The sequence below is a fragment of the Oncorhynchus nerka genome, linkage group LG24 (genome assembly GCF_034236695.1).
Source record: "Oncorhynchus nerka isolate Pitt River linkage group LG24, Oner_Uvic_2.0, whole genome shotgun sequence".
NCBI classification, from domain to species: Eukaryota; Metazoa; Chordata; class Actinopteri; order Salmoniformes; family Salmonidae; genus Oncorhynchus; species Oncorhynchus nerka.
In genome coordinates this window covers 95,295,999-95,323,810 of record NC_088419.1, presented here as the reverse complement: position 1 = coordinate 95,323,810, position 27,812 = coordinate 95,295,999, and the positions used below count along the sequence as shown (strand labels likewise).

Here is a 27,812-nt window from a genome sequence, read left to right as displayed (position 1 = left end):
GAGGTACAGGTAGGTATTTGACAGGTAACTAGGTACAGTACCTTCCAGTAGACAGTTTAGAGGTACAGGTAGGTATTGGACAGGTAACTAGGTACCTTCCAGTAGACAGTTAGGAGGTACAGGTAGGTATTGGACAGGTAACTAGGTACCTTCCAGTAGACAGTTAGGAGGTACAGGTAGGTATTGGACAGGTAACTAGGTACCTTCCAGTAGACAGGTAGGAGGTACAGGTAGGTATTGGACAGGTAACTAGGTACCTTCCAGTAGACAGGTAGGAGGTACAGGTAGGTATTGGATAGGTAACTAGGTACAGTACCTTTCCTTCATCATCGAAGAGCTGCAGCTTTCCAGTGTCGGTCAGCTTGACCTCAGCTCCGATGGCCACTCCCTGCCCGGAGTCTACCCACACCCATTCACCCTGTGGGAGGGGAGGGGGGTGATGTACTTAGTCAATACTAAGAATACTGGACTACATACTGAGATAAAACTATGGAAAATTCACCTGCACAGACATACTATGAAAGATATTGCTTAAAATCCTTTGAACTATTCTCCCGAAATAATGTTTAAATTCAGTCTGTGACATATTTTCTGTCAAATGTTGAGGATAGATCCTGTTTCTAATCATACAAGCAGATCTCAAACATTTTGTATGAGAAGAGTACAGTAATAGGTGTCTTACCTTCCTCAAAACCACCATGATTAAAAAATGTCTCGTCTCCAATCTATAGATTTAGAGAAAAAAAAAACACAGGTGTATATGAAACCATATCGTGTAGAAAGTGCACTACGAAGTGCACTACGTTTGACCAGAGCCCTATTGGGCCCTGGTCAAAATGTATTGCACTATCCTGGGAATAGTGTGACATTTTGGATACAGACAATATATCAGTGGTATAAAATGGCTGCCATGTCAGCCAAGACCCTCCTTTTTACAGTAAAACAATATTGACACATTGTGACAGCTGATGGTTAAGGCCTTGTGATTCCTGCTCCAATATATTGAATTTAAGTTTAGGTTTCACTGTCTCATATGAAATCAAATGATTCAATAGAATCTGAATCCCATTAAGAACCAAATCCCATTTAAATCCCATTAAGAATCAAATCCCATTTAAATCCCATTAAGTTAAGACAATTACGGTTCAAACCACCCACTATAGCAGCCCATGTCTTACCTGTAGAGGTTATATTGCTGTAGAGGTCTATTAGAAAGCTCTCCCTGGTCCTGTAGACAGTTCAGTCCTCAGCCACCGTTCAATTGTCTGTCCTGTCCAGTCCGTCCAAGAGAAATAAAAGAGACAGTACTGTGAACCAGGAAACAGGAGGACAGTGAGCTATGCCAACACAGCACAGCCAGCACCCCTTTATGGCCTGAAGACTTTGATCTCAGACACCCAGCACGGGAAATAATCAGGGCAGTTACAGTCAACGCATGGCAGGTAGGTCCAGTAGAGGTAACACCCAGCACAGGTACACTGACGGGAAGGAATAACCCGAGGAGGGCCTAACCCGAGGAAGGCCTAACCCGAGGAAGGCCTAACCCGACGAAAGCCTAACCCGAGGAAGACCTAACCCGAGGAAGGCCTAACCCGACGAAGGCCTAACCCGACGAAGGCCTAACCCGAGGAAAGCCTAACCCGAGGAAAGCCTAACCCGAGGAAGGCCTAACCCGACGAAGGCCTAACCCGAGGAAGGCCTAACCCGAGGAAAGCCTAACCCGAGGAAGGCCTAACCCGAGGAAGGCCTAACCCGAGGAAAGCCTAACCCGAGGAAGGCCTAACCCGAGGAAAGCCTAACCCGAGGAAGGCCTAACCCGAGGAAGGCCTAACCCGAGGAAAGCCTAACCCGAGGGAAGCCTAACCCGAGGAAGGCCTAACCCGAGGAAAGCCTAACCCGAGGAAAGCCTAACCCGATGAAAGCCTAACCCGAGGAAGGCCTAACCCGAGGAAGGCCTAACCCGACGAAGGCCTAACCCGAGGAAGGCCTAACCCGAGGAAGACCTAACCCGAGGAAGGCCTAACCCGACGAAGGCCTAACCCGAGGAAGGCCTAACCCGAGGAAGGCCTAACCCGAGGAAAGCCTAACCCGAGGAAAGCCTAACCCGAGGGAAGCCTAACCCGAGGAAGGCCTAACCCGAGGAAAGCCTAACCCGAGGAAGACCTAACCCGAGGAAGGCCTAACCCGACGAAGGCCTAACCCGAGGAAGGCCTAACCCGAGGAAGGCCTAACCCGAGGAAAGCCTAACCCGAGGAAAGCCTAACCCGAGGGAAGCCTAACCCGAGGAAGGCCTAACCCGAGGAAAGCCTAACCCGAGGAAGGCCTAACCCGATGAAAGCCTAACCCGAGGAAGGCCTAACCCGAGGAAAGCCTAACCCGAGGAAGGCCTAACCCGAGGAAAGCCTAACCCGAGGAAAGCCTAACCCGATGAAAGCCTAACCCGAGGAAGGCCTAACCCGACGAAGGCCTAACCCGAGGAAAGCCTAACCCGAGGAAGACCTAACCCGAGGAAGGCCTAACCCGACGAAGGCCTAACCCGAGGAAGGCCTAACCTGACGAAGGCCTAACCCGAGGAAGGCCTAACCCGAGGACGACCTAACCCGAGGAAAGCCTAACCCGAGGAAGACCTAACCCGAGGAAAGCCTAACCCGAGGAAGACCTAACCCGAGGAAGGCCTAACCCGAGTTGGCCCACCCTGAGGTCTAAAGGGAAGGGATACCTTATATCAACCAACCCCGTCTCAAACCTTTCTCTTTGTCGCATCACGGTTTCTATTCCAGCATTAGGATAGGTGGTGTCGTCAAACCTCTGTGAGTAACAGGAACGGCATGTAAAAGAGGGCTGTAAAAAGCAGCCTAATAAAATCTGAATTACATTATATTAAAGTGGGATTGCTACACTAAATGCATCATAAACAATGTTGATTAAGTTAACTGCAGTGCCTTCAGAAAGTATTCATACCCTTGGACTTATTCCACATTTTATTGTGTTACAACCTGAATTATAAATGGATTAAATAGTTATTTTTTTCTCTCTCACTCATCTACACACAAAATAATGAAAAAGTGAAAATACGTTTTTACAAATGTATTTAAAATGAAATACAGTTAGTATTCGCACCTTTTAGTCAATACTTTGTAGAAGCACCTTTGGCAACGATTACAGATGTGAGTCTTTCTGGGTAATTCTCAAAGAGCTTTCCACACCTGGATTCTGTAAACATTTACCCATCAATCTTTAAAGAAATTCTTCAAGATCTGTCAAATTGGTTGTTGATCATTGCTAGACAACCATTTTCAGGTCTTGCCACAGATTTTCAAGTAGGTCAAAACTGTAACTCAGCCACTCAGGAACATTCACTGTCTTCTTGATAAGTAACTCTAGTGTAGATTGACCTTGTGTTTCAGGTTATTGTCTTGCTGAAAGGTGAATTAATCTCCCAGTTTAAGTTGGAAAGCAAACTGAACCAGGTTTTACTCCAGGATTTTGCCTGTGTTTAGCTCCATTCAGATTATTTTTATCCTGAAAACTCCCCAGTCCTTAACGACTACAAGCACACCCATAACATGATGCAGCCACCACAATGCTTGAAAATATTGAGAGTGGTTGCATTGGAATTGCCCCAAACAGAACACTTTGTATAAAGGACTAAATGCTCCAACAGTAAAAAAAAAATCAACAATACACACAAATCTAATAAGTAAAATAATGGAATTAAGAAAATAAGAAATATTAGGAAGAGCAAAGAGGACAAGTACATTAGAGTGTCTAGTTTGAGAAACAGACGCCTCACAAGTCCTCAACTGGCAGCTTCATTAAATAGTACCCGCAAAACACCAGTCTCAACATCAACAGTGAAGAGGTGATTCTGGGATACTGGCCTTCTAGGCAGAGTTCCTCTGTCCAGTGTCTGTGTTCTTTTGCCCATCTTAATCTTTTATTTTTATTGGCCAGTCTGAGATGTGGCTTTTTCTTTGACACTCTGCCTTAGAAGGACAGCCTCTTCACTGTTGACGTTGAGACTGGTGTTTTGCGAGTACTATTTAATGAAGCTGCCAGTTGAGGACTTGTGAGGCGTCTGTTTCTCAAACTAGACACTCTAATGTACTTGTCCTCTTGCTCAGTTGTGCACCGGGGCCTCCCACTCTTCTAGTTAGAGACAGTTTGCACTGTTCTGTGAAGGGAGTAGTACACAGAGTTGTACGTGATCTTCAGTTTCTTGGCAATTTCTCACATGGAATAGCCTTCATTTCTCAGAACAAGAATAGACTAACTAGTTTCAGAAGACAGGTCTTTGTTTCTGGCCATTTTGAGCCTTTAATCGAACCCACAAATGCCGATGCCCCACATACTCAAAGTTCTACTCTTACAATGACATAAGTGAGTTCTACTCTTACAATTACATAAGTGAGTTCTACTCTTACAATTTCTTTAAACATAAATGCACTGTAAGCTTTCAAAACAAAACAACAACAAAGCAGCCATTTTTTATTTCAGTATCAAATCATTTCTGGGTAACAATGGGCTCCGGAGTGGCGCAGTGGTCTAAGGCACTCCATCTCAGTCCTAGAGGCGTCACTACAGACCCTGGTTCGATTCCAGGCTGAATGACAACTGGCCGTGAACGCCCAGCATCGTCTGGGTTAGGGTTTGGCCCTGGGGTAGGCCATCATTGTAAATAAGAGTTTGTTCTTAACTGACTTGCCTGGTTAAATAAAAAAACAATCACCTTACTGTTGATTGGTTTCAATTAAACTGGTAAACAAAAATAGCTTCTTAGAGCAATTTCTCAATCAAGAACTTTGCTAGGACTGCCTGTGAGTGGTCTGAATGGGGAGAGGAAAACTGAAAACGAGTTGTTATTGGCAGAGAGGTTTGGAACTCTCTTTCTTATTGGTCTATTAGCTAATTTACCACTTGGTGACATCACCAGGCAGGTCAAAACTCCATCCCACCAAAACATATAAACAGCTCTTACACTAAAAGGGCATTATCATAATTTTCACCATTTTACAGTATTATTCCAATCTCATAGTGTGGATATATATATATATATATATATAAAACACAGGAACATCCTGTTTTTGAGTGCACGGGGCCTTTACAACTGCAAAGTTCTCTCTGCCTCATGGCAAAATGTGTAGAATTGCAGAAAATGAACTTTTAAAAAAAAAAATGGCAAAATTGTATCTATGATGCCAAGAATCGTGCTTTTCAAATGTTTCCCCGGGACTTGGTTCGTCCAGCCATGAACTGCAGACATAGGAAAAGTAACAGTAGGCTATTTTTATATTTTTTATCTCACTTGAGTTGTGTTCTGATTACGAGGGGGTCCCTGATGAATTTGCGATGACACGAAAGGGGTCCCCAAAGCGTTTCAGAACCCCTGATATAGTCAACTCCACAACAATGGGAACATCCACGTCTTCACAGTACACATAAAACAAAAATGACTTGAGAATACCGTTTCCTTGAAGTAGTTTTACTAGAATAACAGAGAACCCATGTACAATAGCTGAATTTTCAGGCCCAGTGTCTGATCATAACATCTGAAAAAAGAAGCACAACATGTTTTTATGAAGTACAAAACCACAAAATTAGCAACAAAAAAAGACAATGGAAAAAAAGCGAACAAGTAAAACACTTTCATATTGAACTTCTTATAATTTGAACAGAAATCAGTTCCTGACATTGTAGTTACACGACAAGCACAATACTTCCTTCTAAAACCAAACGCATAATGTACGGTCATCAATCACACCATGAAACATTACCCACTATGTTAGTCAGCCATTTCAATACATTACCCACTATGCTAGTCAGCCATTTCAATACATTACCCACTATGCTAGTCAGCCATTTCAATACATTACCCACTATGCTAGTCAGCCATTTCAATACATTACCCACTATGCTAGTCAGCCATTTCAATACATTACCCACTATGCTAGTCAGCCATTTCAATACATTACCCACTATGCTCGTCAGCCATTTCAAAACATCTCTGCATGTAAAACTCATTCATTATCAAATAAATATCTGAAAATAATAAAACACTCCACGCCAATATTTTCATCATCGTTAAAGTTCTGCACATACAGTACAATTAAGTCTGTTGATGGAGCCCCATCTTCCAATATAAGAAATATAAAAAAATATTGAAACAAAAATGGGCATTGTTTATCAAGACAATATAAATGCCGAAAATGGAAACAGAACAGGAAGTTGTAAATAAATATAGCATATTTTAAAGATGAGTCATAAAGATTTGATTTCTGCCAGTAGTTGTGAAAGTAACGCCCCAAAGCGAGACATTGTTGAACAAAGTCATTCACTACATACGATGTGTTACAGACTCGTTTTTCCCCCCTTTCATATGATGATGTTACCAAATCGTACAACATGTTTGAAGTTTGTAAGTGCTTAAGGTTCCGTTCAACCTCTGCTTTTTTTTGGACAAGAAGTAACTTGAACTGAATGATACCAAAATAAACTGGAAAACCGATAGACCTGAGCTCTGTAAAAAAAAGTCAAACAAAACAGAAGGGGCCCTTCAGGCAGTGTTGTCTTCCAAATGGCATCCTATTCCCTACGTAGTGCACTACTTTTGTTCAGGACACATAGGGCTCTAGTCAAAGTAGTGCACTACGAGGGTATAGGTTCCATAGGGCTCTAGTCAAAAGTAGTGCACTACGTAGGGTATAGGGTTCCATAGGGCTCTAGTCAAAAGTAGTGCACTACATAGGGTATAGGGTTCCATAGGGCTCTAGTCAATAGTAGTGCACTATATAGGGTTCCATAGGGCTCTAGTCAATAGTAGTGCACTATATAGGGAATAGGGTGCCATTTGGATGACAGAGTGTTGAGTCTTCTTCAGTGAGAACATATTCCTAGAGGGATTCCCTCCAGACAGTGAGCTCTGACTGAAGCAACAGGAGGGTTCTAGTTATGTTGTCCATCCAGCTTCAGTGCTCAGACAGAGATAAGAGGGTGTGGGGTGAGTAGCTGTCATAGTACCAACAGTTCCACCTCTAGCTCCCAGCAGCTCTTCCCCCCTGTCCTCCCGTTCGGGCAGGGGCAGAGGTGGGTCGTGTTCATTAGGCACGTAAGCAGCAACAACAAACAAAACAGGAGGGACTACCCCTTGACTTATCCACTGAGAAACGTTTACATTTTCTTCTTCCGTTGCAAAAAGGTTTTAAAACACATCGCTGTAACGAACAGATCCATGACGTTGGTGACGGAACAGGAAGTCCAGGCTAGGCCCGATCCTTACGTTTCAGTTTGTTAGACTTTTGACAGCTCCGTTCTGGTTGAGCAGCTTCAGGACCTTGTCTTTGTGGTCAGAACCTTCATCATAGTGTCCCGGGCCTCTGTAACCTGGTCCATCACTAGCTTACAACGCTGTATGTTACCCTGCACACAGAACCAACATTTAGTTAGACCTACATGACAACACTGTAGAAGTATCACAAGTATCACACTATTTGAGTATAAAAACAAATCGATGCACTGAAATTGTCTGGACTTTGTGACTGTGACTAAATAAACTTGTGACTTTTGTGTAATGTGAGCAAAAGGATTTCCTCTTGAAGGACAATAAATGTCATCAGGTGCTCAACCAATCAATCAATCAATCGCTTAATCAATCAATCCACGTACCTGTATGAGTTAACCTATAATGATGATGTGGTTAAGAAGAGTGTTTTGAATACTGATGTTAACCTTTCTGGTTATAACCTTTTTTCGGCAAGACAGATCTTCCAAAGGTGGTGGAGTGGCAAATCTTTACCTTCAGTGCTCGGTTGTCTCCACCAAGTCTGTCCCCAAATAATTAATTTGATTTGTTGGTTTTAAGCATTAAACTTTCAAATAGCTCTTTGTTGACTGTTGTTGGGTGCTATCGTCCTCCATCAGCACCGGCCTGTACCCTACCTGCCCTAAGCTCTCTCCTGGCCCCCTACACTAAGTCTGAATCTGTCCTGCTAGGTGACCTAAACTGGGACATACTGAAACCACCTGACCAAGTCCTAAATCAATAGGACTCCCTACATCTTTCTCAGATTATTACCAATCCCACAAGGTATGACTCCAAACACCCAGAAAAGGCTAAACCCCCTTGTTGATATCCTCACAAATAATCCTGATAGGTATCAGAGGTTAAGTCCTTCATGACCTGGCCTCTGTAAATTGGTATAGAATAAGCAGTCCCCTCTGTCAAAGACGCTTGGACCTTTTATTTTTATTGTTAACAAACACACCCCCATTAAAGAAAATTAGAATTTTTCCACCTCAAGAATTGCATTTGGCGAAAGGCTCGGGACACGCATACTCATCTTTTTAAGTGGGAGAACTTGCACAAATGGTGGCTGACTAAATACTTTTTTGCCCCACTGTATATACTCAGGCTGACTGGTTCTCGTTTAGGCAAATGAGACATAAGTTCACTCAGGCTATCCGGAAGGCCAAAGTTAGTTACATTCTCTCTCTGTGGGTCTCATCTCAAAAGTTCTGGAAAACAGTTAAAGACCTGGAGAATAAACCCTCCTCCTCACAGCTGCCCATGTCCCTTAATGTTGAGGATGTGGTTGTTACTGACAAGGAGCCCATGTCCCTTAAAGTTGATGATGTGGTTGTTACTGATAAGGAGCCCATGTCCCTTAAAGTTGATGATGTGGTTGTTACTGACAAGGAGCCCATGTCCCTTAATGTTGATGATGTGGTTGTTACTGACAAGGAGCCCATGTCCCTTAATGTTGATGTGGTTGTTACTGACAAGGAGCCCATGTCCCTTAATGTTGATGTGGTTGTTACTGACAAGGAGCCCATGTCCCTTAATGTTGATGATGTGGTTGTTACTGACAAGGAGCCCATGTCCCTTAATGTTGATGTGGTTGTTACTGACTAGGAGCCCATGTCCCTTAATGTTGATGTGGTTGTTACTGACAAGGAGCACATGTCCCTTAATGTTGAGGATGTGGTTGTTACTGACAAGGAGCCCATGTCCCTTAATGTTGATGATGTGGTTGTTACTGACAAGGAGCCCATGTCCCTTAATGTTGAGGATGTGGTTGTTACTGACAAGGAGCCCATGTCCCTTAATGTTGATGATGTGGTTGTTACTGACAAGGAGCCCATGTCCCTTAATGTTGATGTGGTTGTTACTGACTAGGAGCCCATGTCCCTTAATGTTGAGGATGTGGTTGTTACTGACAAGGAGCCCATGTCCCTTAATGTTGATGTGGTTGTTACTGACAAGGAGCCCATGTCCCTTAATGTTGATGTGGTTGTTACTGACAAGGAGCCCATGTCCCTTAATGTTGATGTGGTTGTTACTGACAAGGAGCCCATGTCCCTTAATGTTGAGGATGTGGTTGTTACTGACAAGGAGCCCATGTCCCTTAATGTTGAGGATGTGGTTGTTACTGACAAGGAGCCCATGTCCCTTAATGTTGATGATGTGGTTGTTACTGACTAGGAGCCCATGTCCCTTAAAGTTGATGATGTGGTTGTTACTGACAAGCAGCCCATGTCCCTTAATGTTGATGTGGTTGTTACTGACAAGGAGCCCATGTCCCTTAATGTTGAGGATGTGGTTGTTACTGACAAGGAGCACATGTCCCTTAATGTTGATGATGTGGTTGTTACTGACAAGGAGCCCATGTCCCTTAATGTTGATGTGGTTGTTACTGACAAGGAGCCCATGTCCCTTAATGTTGAGGATGTGGTTGTTACTGACAAGGAGCCCATGTCCCTTAATGATGATGTGGTTGTTACTGACAAGAAGCCCATGTCCCTTAATGTTGATGTGGTTGTTACTGACAAGGAGCCCATGTCCCTTAATGTTGATGATGTGGTTGTTACTGACAAGGAGCACATGTCCCTTAATGTTGATGTGGTTGTTACTGACTAGGAGCCCATGTCCCTTAATGTTGAGGATGTGGTTGTTACTGACAAGGAGCCCATGTCCCTTAATGATGATGTGGTTGTTACTGACAAGGAGCCCATGTCCCTTAATGTTGATGATGTGGTTGTTACTGACAAGGAGCCCATGTCCCTTAATGTTGATGTGGTTGTTACTGACAAGGAGCCCATGTCCCTTAATGTTGAGGATGTGGTTGTTACTGACAAGGAGCCCATGTCCCTTAATGTTGATGATGTGGTTGTTACTGACAAGGAGCCCATGTCCCTTAATGTTGATGTGGTTGTTACTGACAAGGAGCCCATGTCCCTTAATGTTGAGGATGTGGTTGTTACTGACAAGGAGCCCATGTCCCTTAATGTTGAGGATGTGGTTGTTACTGACAAGGAGCCCATGTCCCTTAATGTTGATGATGTGGTTGTTACTGACAAGGAGCCCATGTCCCTTAAAGTTGATGATGTGGTTGTTACTGACAAGAAGCACATGGCTGAGCTCTTTAAATCAGCACTTCATTAAGTCAGTATTCCTATTTGACTCAGCCACGCCTCCTTGCCATTTCCTCATCTCCCACCCTTTCTAATGTCACTATCCCAGATGCTATCCCAGAACTTTTGAGATATTTTGTAGCGACGTTGCGTAAATTGGAAGCAGTGTTTTTCTGGATCAAACGCGCCAAATAAATGGACATTTTGGATATATATCGACGGAATTAATCGAACAAAAGGACCATTTGTGTTTATGGGACATATTGGACAAAAGAACAACAAAAGAAGCTCGTCAAAGGTAAGGCATGAATTATATTTTTATTTCTGTGTTTTGTGTCACGCCTGCAGGGTTGAGATATGCTTCCTCTCTCTAATTGTTTACTGTTGTGCTGTCATCAGATAATAGCATCTTACGCTTTCGCCCGAAAAGCCTTTCTGAAATCTGACATGTTGGCTGGATTCACAACGAGTGTAGCTTTAATTTGATATCTTCCATGTGTCATTTAATGAAAGGTAGATTTTTATAGAAATGTGTTTGAATTTGGCGCTCTGCATTTTCCCTGGCTATTGCCCACCATGTGGGACGCAAGCGTCCCGCCTACCCAGAGAGGTTAAAAGAGAAAATCAAGCTGATCCTAACTGTTATAGGCCAATTTCTATGTTGCCCTGTTTATCAAAAGTGATTGAAAAACTTGTCAATAATCAACTGACTGGTTTTCTTGATGTCTACAGTATTCTCTCTGGTATGCAATTCCTCTCAGGTTATGGCAGTGTCCCTGCAACCTTAAAAAGGTCCTCAATGATGTCACCATTGCCCTTGATGCTGCTATTTTTATTGATTTGGCCAAAGCGTTCGATACGGTAGACCATTCCATTCTTGTGGGCCGGCTAAGGAGTATTGGTGTCTCTGAGGGGTCTTTGGCCTGGTTTGCTAACTATCTCTCTCAAAGAGTGCAGTGTATAAAGTCAGAACATCTGCTGTTTCAGCCACTGCCTGTCACCAAGGGAGTACCCAAGGCTCGATCTAAGTCCCACACTCTCCTCAATTTACATCAACAACATAGGTCAGGCAGTAGGAAGCTCTCTCATCCATTTATATGCAGATGATACAGTCTTATACTAGGCTGGCCCTTCCCCAGATTTAAACTCTGTACAACAAGCTTTCTCTGCCCTTAACCTTGTTCTGAACACCTCCAAAACAAAGATCATGGTGTGGTTTGGTAAGAAGAATGCCCCTCTTCCCACAGGTGTGATTACTACCTCTGAGGGTTTAGAGCTTGAGGTAGTCACCTCATACAAGTACTTGGGAGTATGGCTAGACGGTACACTGCCCTTCTCTCAGCACATATCAAAGCTGCAGGCTAAGGTTAAATCTAGACATGGTTTCCTCTATCGTCATCGCTCCTCTTTCCCCCCAGCTGCCAAACTAACCCTGATTCAGATGACCCTCCTACCCATGCTAGATTACGGAGAAGTAATTTATTGATCGGCAGGGAAGTGTGCTCTCATTCGGCCATCAGATTGGCCACCAATGCTCCTTATAAGACGCATCACTGCACTCTATACTCCTCTGTAAACTGGTCATCTCTGTATACCCGTCACAAGACCCACTGGTTGATGCTCATTTATAAAACCCTCTTAGGCCTCACTCCCCCCTATGTGAGATATCTACTGCAGCCCTCATTCTCCATATACAACACCAGTTCTGCCAGTCACATTCTTTTAAAGGTCCCCAAAGCACATACATCCCTGGGTCGCTCCTCTTTTCAGTTCGCTGCAGCTAGCGACTGGAACGAGCTGCAACAATCATTCAAACTAGACAGTTTTATCTCAAGCTCTTCATTCAAAGACTCAAATCATGGACACTCTTACTGACAGTTGTGGCTGCTTTGTGTGATGTATTGTTGTCTCTACCTTCTTGCCCTTTGTGCTGTTGTCTGTGCCCAATAATGTTTGTACCATGTTGTGCTGCTACCATGCTGTGTTGTCATGTTGTGTTGCTACCATGCTGTGTTGTCATGTTGTGTTGCTACCATGTTGTGTTGCTACCATGCTGTGTTGCTACCATGCTGTGTTGTCATGTTGTGTTGCTACCATGTTGTGTTGCTACCATGTTGTGTTGCTACCATGCTGTGTTGCTACCATGCTGTGTTGCTACCATGTTGTGTTGCTACCATGCTGTGTTGCTACCATGCCGTGTTGCTACCATGTTGTGTTGCTACCATGCTGTGTTGCTACCATGCTGTGTTGCTACCATGCTGTGTTGTCATGTGTTGCTGCCTTGCTATGTTGTTGTCTTAGGTCTCTCTTTATGTAGTGTCAATCTTGTCAAGATGTGTGTTTTGACCTTCATTTTTATTTTTTTAATTCCAGGCCCCCGTCCCCACAAGACGCCCTTTGCCTTTTGATAGGCCGTCATTGGAAATAAGAATTTGTTCTTAACTGACTTGACTAAATAAAGTTTAAATAAAAAAATAAATTAAAATGTTGTTTACTGTCCCCACAAACCTGTATGAGTTCGTTAATGCGGTGCAGCTCGTCGTCGACCCCTGACCTCTTAGGGATTAGCCCCTCCTGAAGGGAAGTCAGTCTGCTATACACATCATGCTCCAGGTTCGACTAGGGGTCAGAGGTTAGAGGTCAGAGATCAGCCTGGAGGGGATGTCAGTCTCCTGTATATACACATGTAAATTAACTACTTATAATTACATATCAATGTGATTTTCTGGATTTTTGTTTTAGATTCCGTCTCTCACAGTTGAAGTGTACCTATGATAAAAAATTACAGACCACCTCTACATGCTTTGTAAGTAGGAAAACCTGAAAAATCGGCAGTGTATCAAATACTTGTTCTACCCACTATATATATATATATATACACACACACACTGAACAAAAATATAAACGCAACATGTAAAATGTTGGTCCCATGTTTGAGCCGAAAAAAAAATCCCAGAAATGTTCCGTACGCACAAAAAGCTCATCTCTCTAAAATGTTGTGCACACATTTGTTTACATCCCTGTTAGTGAACATTTCTCCTTTGGCGAGACAATCCATCCACCTGACAGGTGTTCCATATCAAGAAGCTGATTACACAGCATGATCATTACACAGGTGCACCTTGTGCTGGGAACAATGAAAAGCCACTCTAAAATGTGCAGTTTTGTCACACAACACAAGGCCACAGATGTCTCAAGTTGAGGGAGAGTTGCAATTGGCATGCTGACTGCAGGAATGTCCACCAAAGATGCTGCCAGAGAATTGAATGTTCATTTCTCTACCATAAACTGCCTACAACGTCATTTTAGAGAATTTGGCAGAACCGCAGACAGCGTGTATGGCGTTGTGTGGGCGAGTGGTTTGCTGATGTCAACGTTGTGAACAGAGGGCCCCATGGTGGAGGTGGGGTTATGGTATGAACAGAGGGCCCCATGGTGGAGGTGGGGTTATGGTATGAACAGAGGGCCCCATGGTGGAGGTGGGGTTACGGTATGGACAGAGGGCCCCATGGTGGAGGTGGGGTTACGGTATGGACAGAGGGCCCCATGGTGGAGGTGGGGTTATGGTATGGACAGAGAGCCCCATGGTGGAGGTGGGGTTATGGTATGAACAGAGAGCCCCATGGTGGAGGTGGGGTTACGGTATGGACAGAGGGCCCCATGGTGGAGGTGGGGTTATGGTATGGACAGAGAGCCCCATGGTGGAGGTGGGGTTACGGTATGGACAGAGGGCCCCATGGTGGAGGTGGGGTTACGGTATGGACAGAGGGCCCCATGGTGGAGGTGGGGTTATGGTATGGACAGAGAGCCCCATGGTGGAGGTGGGGTTACGGTATGGACAGAGGGCCCCATGGTGGAGGTGGGGTTATGATATGGACAGAGGTCCCCATGGTGGAGGTGGGGTTATGGTATGGACAGAGGCCCCATGGTGGAGGTGGGTCATTTACGGTATGGACAGCTATCCGGAGCCCCATGGTGGAGGTGGGGTTATGGTATGGACAGAGAGCCCCATGGTGGAAGTGGGGTTATGGTATGGACAGAGGGCCCCATGGTGGAGGTGGGGTTATGGTATGAACAAGAGGGCCCCATGGTGGAGGTGGGGTTATGGTATGAACAGAGGGCCCCATGGTGGAGGTGGGGTTACGGTATGAACAGAGGGCCCCATGGTGGAGGTGGGGTTATGGTATGGACAGAGAGCCCCATGGTGGAGGTGGGGTTATGGTATGGACAGAGGGCCCCATGGTGGAGGTGGGGTTATGGTATGAACAGAGGGCCCCATGGTGGAGGTGGGGTTATGGTATGAACAGAGGGCCCCATGGTGGAGGTGGGGTTATGGTTGGACAGAGAGCCCCATGGTGGAGGTGGGGTTATGGTATGGACAGAGGGCCCCATGGTGGAGGTGGGGTTATGGTATGAACAGAGGGCCCCATGGTGGAGGTGGGGTTATGGTATGAACAGAGGGCCCCATGGTGGAGGTGGGGTTATGGTATGGACAGAGAGCCCCATGGTGGAGGTGGGGTTATGGTATGGACAGAGGGCCCCATGGTGGAGGTGGGGTTATGGTATGAACAGAGGGCCCCATGGTGGAGGTGGGGTTATGGTATGAACAGAGGGCCCCATGGTGGAGGTGGGGTTATGGTATGGGCAGGCATAAGCTACGGACAAACGAATACAATTGCATTTTATCAACGGCAATTTAAATGCACAGATTTATTTTTTATTTAACATATATTTAACTAGGCAAGTCAGTTAAGAACAAATTCTTATTTTCAATGACGGCCTAGGAACAGTGGGTTAACTGACTTGTTCAGGGGCAGAACGACAGATTTTTACCTTGTCAGCTCGGGGATTTGAGCTTGCAACCTTTCAGTTACTGGCCCATCGCTCTAACCACTAGGCTACCCTGCCGCCCCATGATACACTGTGACAAGATCCTGAGGCAGAGATGCATATCTGTATTCCCAGTCACGTGAAATCCATAGATGAGGACAAGATGAATTTATTTTAAAAAATATATATTTTCTCATATAAACTGTAACTCACTAAAATCTTTGAAATTGTTGCATGTTGCGTTTTATATTTTTGTTCGGTCTACATCATGCTCCAGGTTCGACTAGGGGTCAGAGGTTACAGATCGGCCTGGAGGGACGTCAGTATGCTATATACATCATGCTCCAGTTTCGACTAGGGGTCAGAACAGGGTTAGAGGTCAGGGGTCAGGGCTTAAGGGTTTCAACCAGACATTAAAGGAACATTGACATAAGTACTGCATAATACAAGCTTCCAAAAATATGAAATACACATTTCACTATTTTATCACTAATTAAAATGTCCTCTGGTGGCTGCAAAAGAGAACTGAGAGATGTATCGCCAACGGCACTCACCAGCTGCATGAGCTGAGCAACACACAAGTGCATCTTCCATCCCTGAGCTCGCCGTGCTACTCCTCTCTGATTGGCCACTTCCTGTAACGACTCCTTCTCCTCTGTAGGAACAGACACGTAACAGAAGACATGATTACGCTGACCCCGTAAAAAAAAAATACAAATAAAATGACGTGCAGCTTACGAAGGCTTCGTAAACACGACATGACTACATTACCTATAACCGTACGTCATGGTTTAGAAATGTGACATAACCTTGTGCTTTATAAAAGGGTGACATAAGCACTACTTAAATAAAGACCCTATAAATCATATTAAATGGAGGCTTCACAAAGCATTTTGATAGGGCGTTGAAACGCCAGGACAGAGGGTTCAATTCCCAGGAACACCCATATACGTAAAAATGGATTCACACATGACTAAGTCGCTTTGGATAAAACAGTCCGCTAAATTGAATATAATTATATTAAAATCTAAAATATTTCTAGGACTTCTTTCCCTCCTGGGTGAATAGTCCATGTTAATCCTGACCTCAACTCCCCCCCCCCCCCCCCACAATGCTGTGCTGCAGGATAACTCTAAAGCGCAGTCGTGCACAGCAGCAACAACAACAAACCCGTTGTTGAGGCCTGTTTTACTTCATTGAGAGTGACTGGCATTGTGGCCGCCAATGGAGCAGGCCAGCAGTACTATTACTCAGAGCCTCGTATGAAATGACAAAATATATACATTCTACTGAGCCTACTGAGTATTCCTTTACAATACTTCTACTGCAGCACACCCTGTAGGCTGCTCTGAGAGGAGTGTACAGAACCCAGATTATTTGGAGCGGTCCTACAGTACCCTGAGACTACTGCACCAGGTATTGCTCTTCTGGTACCATGCTGGACACCAGAGCTTGATTACAACCTGTTACAATGTTGCCAACATGGCTGATCTTTCAGCAGGGGAGTGGACGTGTTAAAGACCTGACTGGGTCCAGCACCGTGTGGTATAGATAGTTAAAGACCTGACTGGGTCCAGCACCGTGTGGTATAGATAGTTAAAGACCTGACTGGGTCCAGCACCGTGTGGTATAGATAGTTAAAGACCTGACTGGGTCCAGCACCGTGTGGTATAGATAGTTAAAGACCTGACTGGGTCCAGCGCCGTGTGGTATAGATAGTTTCATCACGGTGTTTCTTTAGGTTGGGGGCTTTCATCAAGGGAAGTGTTTTAGGTTGAGGGCTTTTTTCATCACGGTAAGCGTTTTAGGTTGGGGGCTTTCATCAAGGTGTTTCTTTAGATTGGGGCTTTCATCACGGTAAGCGTTTTAGGTTGGGGGCTTTCATCAAGGTGTTTCTTTAGATTGGGGGCTTTCATCACGGTAAGCGTTTTAGGTTGGGGGCTTTCATCAAGGTAAGCGTTTTAGGTTGGGGGCTTTCATCAAGGTGTTTCTTTAGATTGGGGGCTTTCATCACGGTAAGCGTTTTAGGTTGGGGGCTTTCATCAAGGTGTTTCTTTAGATTGGGGGCTTTCATCACGGTAGCGTTTTAGGTTGGGGGCTTTCATCAAGGTAGCGTTTTAGGTTGGGGCTTTCATCAAGGTAAGCGTTTTAGGTTGGGGGCTTTCATCAAGGTGTTTCTTTAGATTGGGGGCTTTCATCACGGTAGCGTTTTAGGTTGGGGGCTTTCATCAAGGTAAGCGTTTTAGGTTGGGGGCTTTCATCAAGGTACGCGTTTTAGGTTGGGGGCTTTCATCAAGGTGTTTCTTTAGATTGGGGCTTTCATCACGGTAAGCGTTTTAGGTTGGGGGCTTTCATCAAGGTGTTTCTTTAGTTTGGGGGCTTTCATCAAGGTGTTTCTGCACCTGGCTCCCACTAACATACCCGTTCAAAGACACTTCCATCTCGAGGCTTAAAAATCCTTCTTTAACCCATCTCCTCCCCTTCATCTACACTGATTGAAGTAGATTTAATAAGTTACATCAATAGGCGATCATAGCTTTCACCTGGCCAGCCTATGTCGTGTTTTGTAATACTCAGTGTATAAGCCTGGAATATCAACCAATCAGAAGTGGCCTTAATGGGAGTAACCATAGAATTGTATAGGAGTGACCTTTACTGAGTAAAGGATTTGTCAGGCACTAGTTAACACAGTCAAAAAGTCTGAATCTTTGCTAAACTCTTGCGCATTTCCACAAAACTAATACTAACTAATACTAACTAATACTAACTAACTAGTAACTAATACTAACTAATACTAACTAACTAGTAACTAATACTAACTAACTAGTAACTAATACTAACTAATACTAACAAATACTAACTAACTAGTAACTACCTAGTAACTAATGCTAACTAATACTAACTAATACTAACTAATACCAACTAACTAGTAACTAATACTAACTAACTAGTAACTAATACTAACTAATACTAACTAATACTGACTAACTAGTAACTAATACTAACGAATACTCACTAACTAGTAACTAATACTAACTAGTAACTAATACTAACTAATACTAACTAATACTGACTAACTAGTAACTAATACTAACTAATACTAACTAATAACTAATACTAACTAGTAACTCATACTAACTAATACTAACTAATACTAACTAACTAGTAACTAATAAAGGCCAGGTTTCATGTGTTGGGTCCATCAGACCTTCCACTTGGGTGGAAGTGTCTGGGAACGAGAGGAGCTGTAATGTGACTAACATCACTTTACGTTAAAGAGTGTGCCGTCCTTCAGCACAACACGTCACCCTTTATAAAGCATGACATGTTAGATGTTAGAGTCACTCAGAGAGAGAGAGAGAGAGAGAGAGAGGTATGTTAGACTCTTAAAGAGTGTGCCGTCCTTCAGCACAACACGTCACCCTTTATAAAGCATGACATGTTAGATGTTAGAGTCACTCAGAGAGAGAGAGAGAGAGGTATGTTAGACTCTTAAAGAGTGTGCCGTCCTTCAGCACAACACCTCACCCTTTATAAAGCAACACGATTATATCACAGTTGACATAGTGGTTTACGTCACATTTGACATTGGTGATCGCATCACGCAGTTATGCCACATTTAATGAACCCTTTATAAAGCATGACGTACGGTTACGGATGCTTTTGTAACACATTTATGTAGTGCTTATGAAGCCTTTATAAGCTGAACGTCATTTAAAGCAGGACCTAAAAGCTTATACATGCTTATAAAAACAACTTATCCTCTGACGTAGACAACCAGAGTTCTAAATCAGTAATGAAAATAACTTAATAGTAACATACTCAGAGTGACATAATATTAGAAGCCTCATAATAACACATTATAAAGGCTCACACATGCTTATAACACCTTATATGCATTCCAGAACATATTTAATAAAATACACTATGTCCGCTAGTCAGAACTCTCTTCATAAAATGTAGAAAAAAAGGACGTTCTGAGAATTTTTTTTTTTAAAGAGCACAAGTTTTTTTGTTCAGCGTTCTGATTGGACCAATACTGACCTTTGATCCGGATGTCGCTGTACCTCTGGAAGTGGTGATAGGCTGCCTTCCAGGGGTTCCTATAGTGACGCAGCAGAGTGACAGGTGGGCGCGGCCTGACAGGGACGTAACGCACCCCTTCCTCATCTGAGACCAATCACAGCAAAGCACTAGTATCAGAATTGATACAACTTGGAATTTCACTTGACTTCCTGATTTGACTGAACTGAAATGGAATTGACCCCACCGTGGTGAGTACAACTGTGCATGGTTTAGTGGTATCCACCCACCCACATACTCTAGGAGGGGACTCTCTCCTCCTAGCCCTGCTGCCCAGGGGCCTGTGGCCCATAGCCCTGTCCTCATCTGTACTGTTGGTCTCCACCATTTCAGTGTCTGCTGTGCAAATGACGTGCTGCTGTTTGCGGGGCTTCTTCCTGGGGGAGGCACCAGGAACCAGGTCCCCTGAGGAGGGGGTCCCGTGGGGGGACCCGGCCTGGCGGGGCTGGGTGATGAGGCCTGAGTTCGCCGAGGGCTGGGGCACTGAGGAGAGGAGAGGAGAGGGGGGGGACAGACGTAAATCACAGTACAGGCATGTCCAACCAGTTTTATTTCCTTGTTTAAGAAAGATAGATGGGACTGGGGAGCTTTCACAATGAATCTTTCCTGGAATCCTCACATTAAGCTTTGGCGATGTCTAGAATGACACATCGTCCAGTCATTTCTATTTCTATTTATTATTTTATTTCACCTTTATTTAACCAGGTAGGCAAGTTGAGAACACCTTTATTTAACCAGGTAGGCAAGTTGAGAACACCTTTATTTAACCAGGTAGGCAAGTTGAGAACACCTTTATTTAACCAGGTAGGCAAGTTGAGAACAAGTTCTCATTTACAATTGCGACCTGGCCAAGATAAAGCAAAGCAGTTCGACACATACAACGACACAGAGTTACACATGGAATAAACAAAACATACAGTCAATAATACAGTAGAAACAAGTCTATATACGATGTGAGCAAATGAGGTGAGATAAGGGAGGTAAAGGCAAAAAAAGGCCATAGTGGCGAAGTAAATACAATATAGCAAGTAAAACACTGGAATGGTAGATTTGCAATGGAAGAATGTGCAAGGTAGAAATAAAAATAATGGGGTGCAAAGGAGCAAAATAAATAAATAAATATTATATAATATATGATAGCATTGTGTATTTTTGTTTTCTTAGAGAGGGGGGGGGAGAATTTAATATACAGTATAATTTGGTGCATAATTTGGTGCATAATGTCATTCTTATTTAAAATTGTAACAAAAGCCAAAAACAATCTCATTAAAAAAAAATTCAAAACAGGCCTAGAATTTTTTTGTTGTCAATGCTGCAGAATGATTTACACATTGGTAGGGCTGTTTCACTTGTCCATAAGAACACTCAAGATATCAGTTATATTAGTGGCACTTTTATAAACTGATATTATAGCCGTATCAAGTGTAGGCTATTGTTATTTCATCTTGATAATCTGGGTAAACTCAGACGTATAGCCTGCCTTAGTAACTATAGTAACTATAGTACAGCCTGCCTTAGTAACTATAGTAACTATAGTGCAGCCTGCCTTAGTAACTATAGTGCAGCCTGCCTTAGTAACTATAGTGCAGCCTGCCTTAGTAACTATAGTATAGCCTGCCTTAGTAACTATAGTAAAACCTGCCTTAGTAACTATAGTATAGCCTGCCTTAGTAACTATAGTAACTATAGTACAGCCTGCCTTAGTAACTATAGTAACTATAGTGCAGCCTGCCTTAGTAACTATAGTGCAGCTTGCCTTAGTAACTATAGTACAGCCTGCCTTAGTAACTATAGTACAGCCTGCCTTAGTAACTATAGTACAGCCTGCCTTAGTAACTATAGTAACTATAGTACAGCCTGCCTTAGTAACTATAGTACAGCCTGCCTTAGTAACTATAGTACAGCCTGCCTTAGTAACTATAGTACAGCCTGTCTTAGTAACTATAGTACAGCCTGCCTTAGTAACTATAGTGCAGCCTGCCTTAGTAACTATAGTACAGCCTGCCTTACTAACTATAGTGCAGCCTGTCTTAGTAACTATAGTACAGCCTGCCTTAGTAACTATAGTACAGCCTGCCTTAGTAATTATAGTGCAGCCTGCCTTACTAACTATAGTACAGCCTGTCTTAGTAACTATAGTACAGCCTGCCTTAGTAACTATAGTACAGCCTGCCTTAGTAACTATAGTACAGCCTGCCTTAGTAACTATAGTACAGCCTGCCTTAGTAACTATAGTACAGCCTGCCTTAGTAACTATAGTACAGCCTGCCTTAGTAACTATAGTGCAGCCTGCCTTAGTAACTATAGTGCAGCCTGCCTTAGTAACTATAGTACAGCCTGCCTTACTAACTATAGTACAGCCTGCCTTACTAACTATAGTACAGCCTGCCTTAGTAACTATAGTACAGCCTGCCTTAGTAACTATAGTACAGCCTGCCTTAGTAACTATAGTACAGCCTGCCTTACTAACTATAGTACAGCCTGCCTTACTAACTATAGTACAGCCTGCCTTACTAACTATAGTGCAGCCTGCCTTAGTAACTATAGTACAGCCTGCCTTAGTAACTATAGTACAGCCTGCCTTAGTAACTATAGTGCAGCCTGCCTTACTAACTATAGTGCAGCCTGCCTTACTAACTATAGTGCAGCCTGCCTTAGTAACTATAGTACAGCCTGCCTTACTAACTATAGTACAGCCTGCCTTACTAACTATAGTACAGCCTGCCTTAGTAACTATAGTACAGCCTGCCTTACTAACTATAGTACAACCTGCCTTACTAACTATAGTGCAGCCTGCCTTAGTAACTATAGTGCAGCCTGCCTTAGTAACTATAGTACAGCCTGCCTTACTAACTATAGTACAGCCTGCCTTAGTAACTATAGTACAGCCTGTCTTACTAACTATAGTACAGCCTGTCTTACTAACTATAGTACAGCCTGTCTTACTAACTATAGTACAGCCTGCCTTAGTAACTATAGTACAGCCTGCCTTAGTAACTATAGTACAGCCTGCCTTAGTAACTATAGTACAGCCTGCCTTAGTAACTATAGTACAGCCTGCCTTACTAACTATAGTATAGCCTGCCTTACTAACTATAGTGCAGCCTGCCTTAGTAACTATAGTGCAGCCTGCCTTAGTAACTATAGTACAGCCTGCCTTAGTAACTATAGTACAGCCTGCCTTAGTAACTATAGTACAGCCTGCCTTACTAACTATAGTACAGCCTGCCTTACTAACTATAGTACAGCCTGCCTTAGTAACTATAGTACAGCCTGCCTTAGTAACTATAGTACAGCCTGCCTTACTAACTATAGTACAGCCTGCCTTAGTAACTATAGTACAGCCTGCCTTACTAACTATAGTACAGCCTGCCTTACTAACTATAGTGCAGCCTGCCTTACTAACTATAGTGCAGCCTGCCTTACTAACTATAGTGCAGCCTGCCTTACTAACTATAGTGCAGCCTGCCTTAGTAACTATAGTGCAGCCTGCCTTAGTAACTATAGTGCAGCCTGCCTTAGTAACTATAGTACAGCCTGCCTTAGTAACTATAGTACAGCCTGCCTTACTAACTATAGTGCAGCCTGCCTTAGTAACTATAGTGCAGCCTGCCTTACTAACTATAGTGCAGCCTGCCTTAGTAACTATAGTACAGCCTGCCTTAGTAACTATAGTACAGCCTGCCTTACTAACTATAGTGCAGCCTGCCTTAGTAACTATAGTGCAGCCTGCCTTAGTAACTATAGTACAGCCTGCCTTAGTAACTATAGTACAGCCTGCCTTACTAACTATAGTGCAGCCTGCCTTAGTAACTATAGTACAGCCTGCCTTAGTAACTATAGTGCAGCCTGTCTTAGTAACTATAGTACAGCCTGCCTTACTAACTATAGTGCAGCCTGCCTTACTAACTATAGTACAGCCTGCCTTACTAACTATAGTGCAGCCTGCCTTAGTAACTATAGTACAGCCTGCCTTACTAACTATAGTGCAGCCTGCCTTACTAACTATAGTGCAGCCTGCCTTAGTAACTATAGTACAGCCTGCCTTACTAACTATAGTGCAGCCTGTCTTAGTAACTATAGTGCAGCCTGCCTTAGTAACTATAGTACAGCCTGCCTTACTAACTATAGTGCAGCCTGTCTTAGTAACTATAGTGCAGCCTGCCTTAGTAATTATAGTGCAGCCCGCCTTAGTAACTATAGTGCAGCCTGCCTTTAGTAACTATAGTACAGCCTGCCTTACTAACTATAGTGCAGCCTGCCTTAGTAACTATAGTACAGCCTGCCTTAGTAACTATAGTGCAGCCTGCCTTAGTAACTATAGTGCAGCCCGCCTTAGTAACTATAGTGCAGCCCGCCTTAGTAACTATAGTACAGCCCGCCTTACTAACTATAGTGCAGCCTGCCTTACTAACTATAGTGCAGCCCGCCTTAGTAACTATAGTGCAGCCCGCCTTAGTAACTATAGTGCAGCCCGTCTTAGTAACTATAGTGCAGCCCGCCTTAGTAACTATAGTGCAGCCTGCCTTAGTAACTATAGTGCAGCCTGCCTTAGTAACTATAGTGCAGCCTGCCTTAGTAACTATAGTGCAGCCTGCCTTAGTAACTATAGTGCAGCCTGCCTTAGTAACTATAGTGCAGCCTGCCTTAGTAACTATAGTACAGCCTGCCTTAGTAACTATAGTGCAGCCTGCCTTAGTAACTATAGTACAGCCTGCCTTAGTAACTATAGTACAGCCTGCCTTAGTAACTATAGTACAGCCTGCCTTAGTAACTATAGTGCAGCCTGCCTTAGTAACTATAGTGCAGCCTGCCTTAGTAACTATAGTACAGCCTGCCTTAGTAACTATAGTACAGCCTGCCTTAGTAACTATAGTACAGCCTGCCTTAGTAACTATAGTACAGCCTGCCTTACTAACTATAGTGCAGCCTGCCTTAGTAACTATAGTATAGCCTGCCTTACTAACTATAGTACAGCCTGCCTTACTAACTATAGTACAGCCTGCCTTACTAACTATAGTGCAGCCTGCATTAGTAACTATAGTATAGCCTGCCTTACTAACTATAGTACAGCCTGCCTTACAAACTATAGTACAGCCTGCCTTACTAACTATAGTGCAGCCTGCCTTAGTAACTATAGTACAGCCTGCCTTACTAACTATAGTGCAGCCTGCCTTACTAACTATAGTGCAGCCTGCCTTAGTAACTATAGTACAGCCTGCCTTACTAACTATAGTGCAGCCTGTCTTAGTAACTATAGTGCAGCCTGCCTTAGTAACTATAGTACAGCCTGCCTTACTAACTATAGTGCAGCCTGTCTTAGTAACTATAGTGCAGCCTGCCTTAGTAACTATAGTACAGCCTGCCTTACTAACTATAGTGCAGCCTGCCTTAGTAACTATAGTACAGCCTGCTTTAGTAACTATAGTACAGCCTGCCTTAGTAACTATAGTGCAGCCTGCCTTAGTAACTATAGTACAGCCTGCCTTAGTAACTATAGTACAGCCTGCCTTAGTAACTATAGTGCAGCCTTCCTTCACTGAGTAACTATAGTACAGCCTGCCTTAGTAACTATAGTAACTATAGTGCAGCCTGTCTTAGTAACTATAGTGCAGCCTGCCTTAGTAACTATAGTACAGCCTGCCTTACTAACTATAGTGCAGCCTGCCTTAGTAACTATAGTACAGCCTGCTTTAGTAACTATAGTACAGCCTGCCTTAGTAACTATAGTGCAGCCTGCCTTAGTAACTATAGTACAGCCTGCCTTAGTAACTATAGTGCAGCCTTCCTTCACTGAGTAACTATAGTACAGCCTGCCTTAGTAACTATAGTAACTATAGTGCAGCCTGTCTTAGTAACTATAGTGCAGCCTGCCTTAGTAACTATAGTGCAGCCTGCCTTAGTAACTATAGTGCAGCCTGCCTTAGTGCAGTAACTATAGTGCAGCCTGCCTTAGTAACTATAGTACAGCCTGCCTTAGTAACTATAGTATAGCCTGCCTTAGTACCTATAGTGCAGCCTGCCTTAGTACCTATAGTGCAGCCTGCCTTAGTACCTATAGTACAGCCTGCCTTAGTAACTATAGTACAGCCTGCCTTAGGAACTATAGTGCAGCCTGTCTTAGTAACTATAGTAACTATAGTGCAGCCTGCCTTAGTAACTATAGTGCAGCCTGCCTTAGTAACTATAGTGCAGCCTGCCTTAGTAACTATAGTGCAGCCTGCCTTAGTAACTATAGTGCAGCCTGCCTTAGTAACTATAGTACAGCCTGCCTTAGTAACTATAGTACAGCCTGCCTTAGTAACTATAGTGCAGCCTTCCTTCACTGAGTAACTATAGTACAGCCTGCCTTAGTAACTATAGTAACTATAGTGCAGCCTGCCTTAGTAACTATAGTACAGCCTGCCTTAGTAACTATAGTGCAGCCTTCCTTCACTGAGTAACTATAGTACAGCCTGCCTTAGTAACTATAGTAACTATAGTGCAGCCTGTCTTAGTAACTATAGTAACTATAGTGCAGCCTGTCTTAGTAACTATAGTGCAGCCTGCCTTAGTAACTATAGTACAGCCTGCCTTACTAACTATAGTGCAGCCCTGCCTTAGTAACTATAGTGCACAGCCTGCTTTAGTAACTATAGTACAGCCTGCCTTAGTAACTATAGTGCAGCCTGCCTTAGTAACTATAGTACAGCCTGCCTTAGTAACTATAGTACAGCCTGCCTTAGTAACTATAGTGCAGCCTTCCTTCACTGAGTAACTATAGTACAGCCTGCCTTAGTAACTATAGTAACTATAGTGCAGCCTGTCTTAGTAACTATAGTGCAGCCTGCCTTAGTAACTATAGTACAGCCTGCCTTACTAACTATAGTGCAGCCTGCCTTAGTAACTATAGTACAGCCTGCTTTAGTAACTATAGTACAGCCTGCCTTAGTAACTATAGTGCAGCCTGCCTTAGTAACTATAGTACAGCCTGCCTTAGTAACTATAGTGCAGCCTTCCTTCACTGAGTAACTATAGTACAGCCTGCCTTAGTAACTATAGTAACTATAGTGCAGCCTGTCTTAGTAACTATAGTGCAGCCTGCCTTAGTAACTATAGTGCAGCCTGCCTTAGTAACTATAGTGCAGCCTGCCTTAGTAACTATAGTGCAGCCTGCCTTAGTAACTATAGTACAGCCTGCCTTAGTAACTATAGTATAGCCTGCCTTAGTACCTATAGTGCAGCCTGCCTTAGTACCTATAGTGCAGCCTGCCTTAGTACCTATAGTACAGCCTGCCTTAGTAACTATAGTACAGCCTGCCTTAGGAACTATAGTGCAGCCTGTCTTAGTAACTATAGTAACTATAGTGCAGCCTGCCTTAGTAACTATAGTGCAGCCTGCCTTAGTAACTATAGTGCAGCCTGCCTTAGTAACTATAGTGCAGCCTGCCTTAGTAACTATAGTGCAGCCTGCCTTAGTAACTATAGTACAGCCTGCCTTAGTAACTATAGTACAGCCTGCCTTAGTAACTATAGTGCAGCCTTCCTTCACTGAGTAACTATAGTACAGCCTGCCTTAGTAACTATAGTAACTATAGTGCAGCCTGCCTTAGTAACTATAGTACAGCCTGCCTTAGTAACTATAGTGCAGCCTTCCTTCACTGAGTAACTATAGTACAGCCTGCCTTAGTAACTATAGTAACTATAGTGCAGCCTGTCTTAGTAACTATAGTAACTATAGTGCAGCCTGTCTTAGTAACTATAGTGCAGCCTGCCTTAGTAACTATAGTGCAGCCTGCCTTAGTAACTATAGTGCAGCCTGCCTTAGTAACTATAGTATAGCCTGTCTTAGTAACTATAGTGCAGCCTGCCTTAGTAACTATAGTGCAGCCTGCCTTAGTAACTATAGTGCAGCCTGCCTTAGTAACTATAGTGCAGCCTGCCTTAGTAACTATAGTATAGCCTGCCTTAGTAACTATAGTATAGCCTGCCTTAGTAACTATAGTACAGCCTGCCTTAGTAACTATAGTGCAGCCTGCCTTAGTAACTATAGTGCAGCCTGCCTTAGTAACTATAGTACAGCCTGCCTTACTAACTATAGTGCAGCCTGCCTTACTAACTATAGTGCAGCCTGCCTTAGTAACTATAGTACAGCCTGCCTTACTAACTATAGTGCAGCCTGTCTTAGTAACTATAGTGCAGCCTGCCTTAGTAACTATAGTGCAGCCTGCCTTAGTAACTATAGTACAGCCTGCCTTCACTGAGTAACTATAGTGCAGCCCGCCTTAGTAACTATAGTGCAGCCCGCCTTAGTAACTATAGTGCAGCCTGCCTTAGTAACTATAGTGCAGCCTGCCTTAGTAACTATAGTACAGCCTGCCTTAGTAACTATAGTGCAGCCTTCCTTCACTGAGTAACTATAGTACAGCCTGCCTTAGTAACTATAGTAACTATAGTGCAGCCTGTCTTAGTAACTATAGTGCAGCCTGCCTTAGTAACTATAGTGCAGCCTG

The 27,812-nt window shown here is 43.5% G+C and overlaps 1 long non-coding RNA gene and 1 pseudogene across 1 annotated transcript; both read right to left on the bottom strand.

The window, feature by feature from the left end:
• Positions 1-321: 321 nt before the first annotated feature.
• Positions 322-1,365, bottom strand: LOC135564415 (uncharacterized). Its single transcript, XR_010461000.1, has 3 exons — positions 1,179-1,365; positions 683-725; positions 322-418 (listed from the first exon to the last, which is right to left on the bottom strand). It is a non-coding gene; the product is annotated as an uncharacterized LOC135564415 (long non-coding RNA).
• A 5,781-nt stretch (positions 1,366-7,146) lies between these two features.
• The window catches only part of LOC135564361 (histone deacetylase complex subunit SAP130-like), a 69,582-nt pseudogene continuing 48,916 nt past the window's right edge, over positions 7,147-27,812 (bottom strand).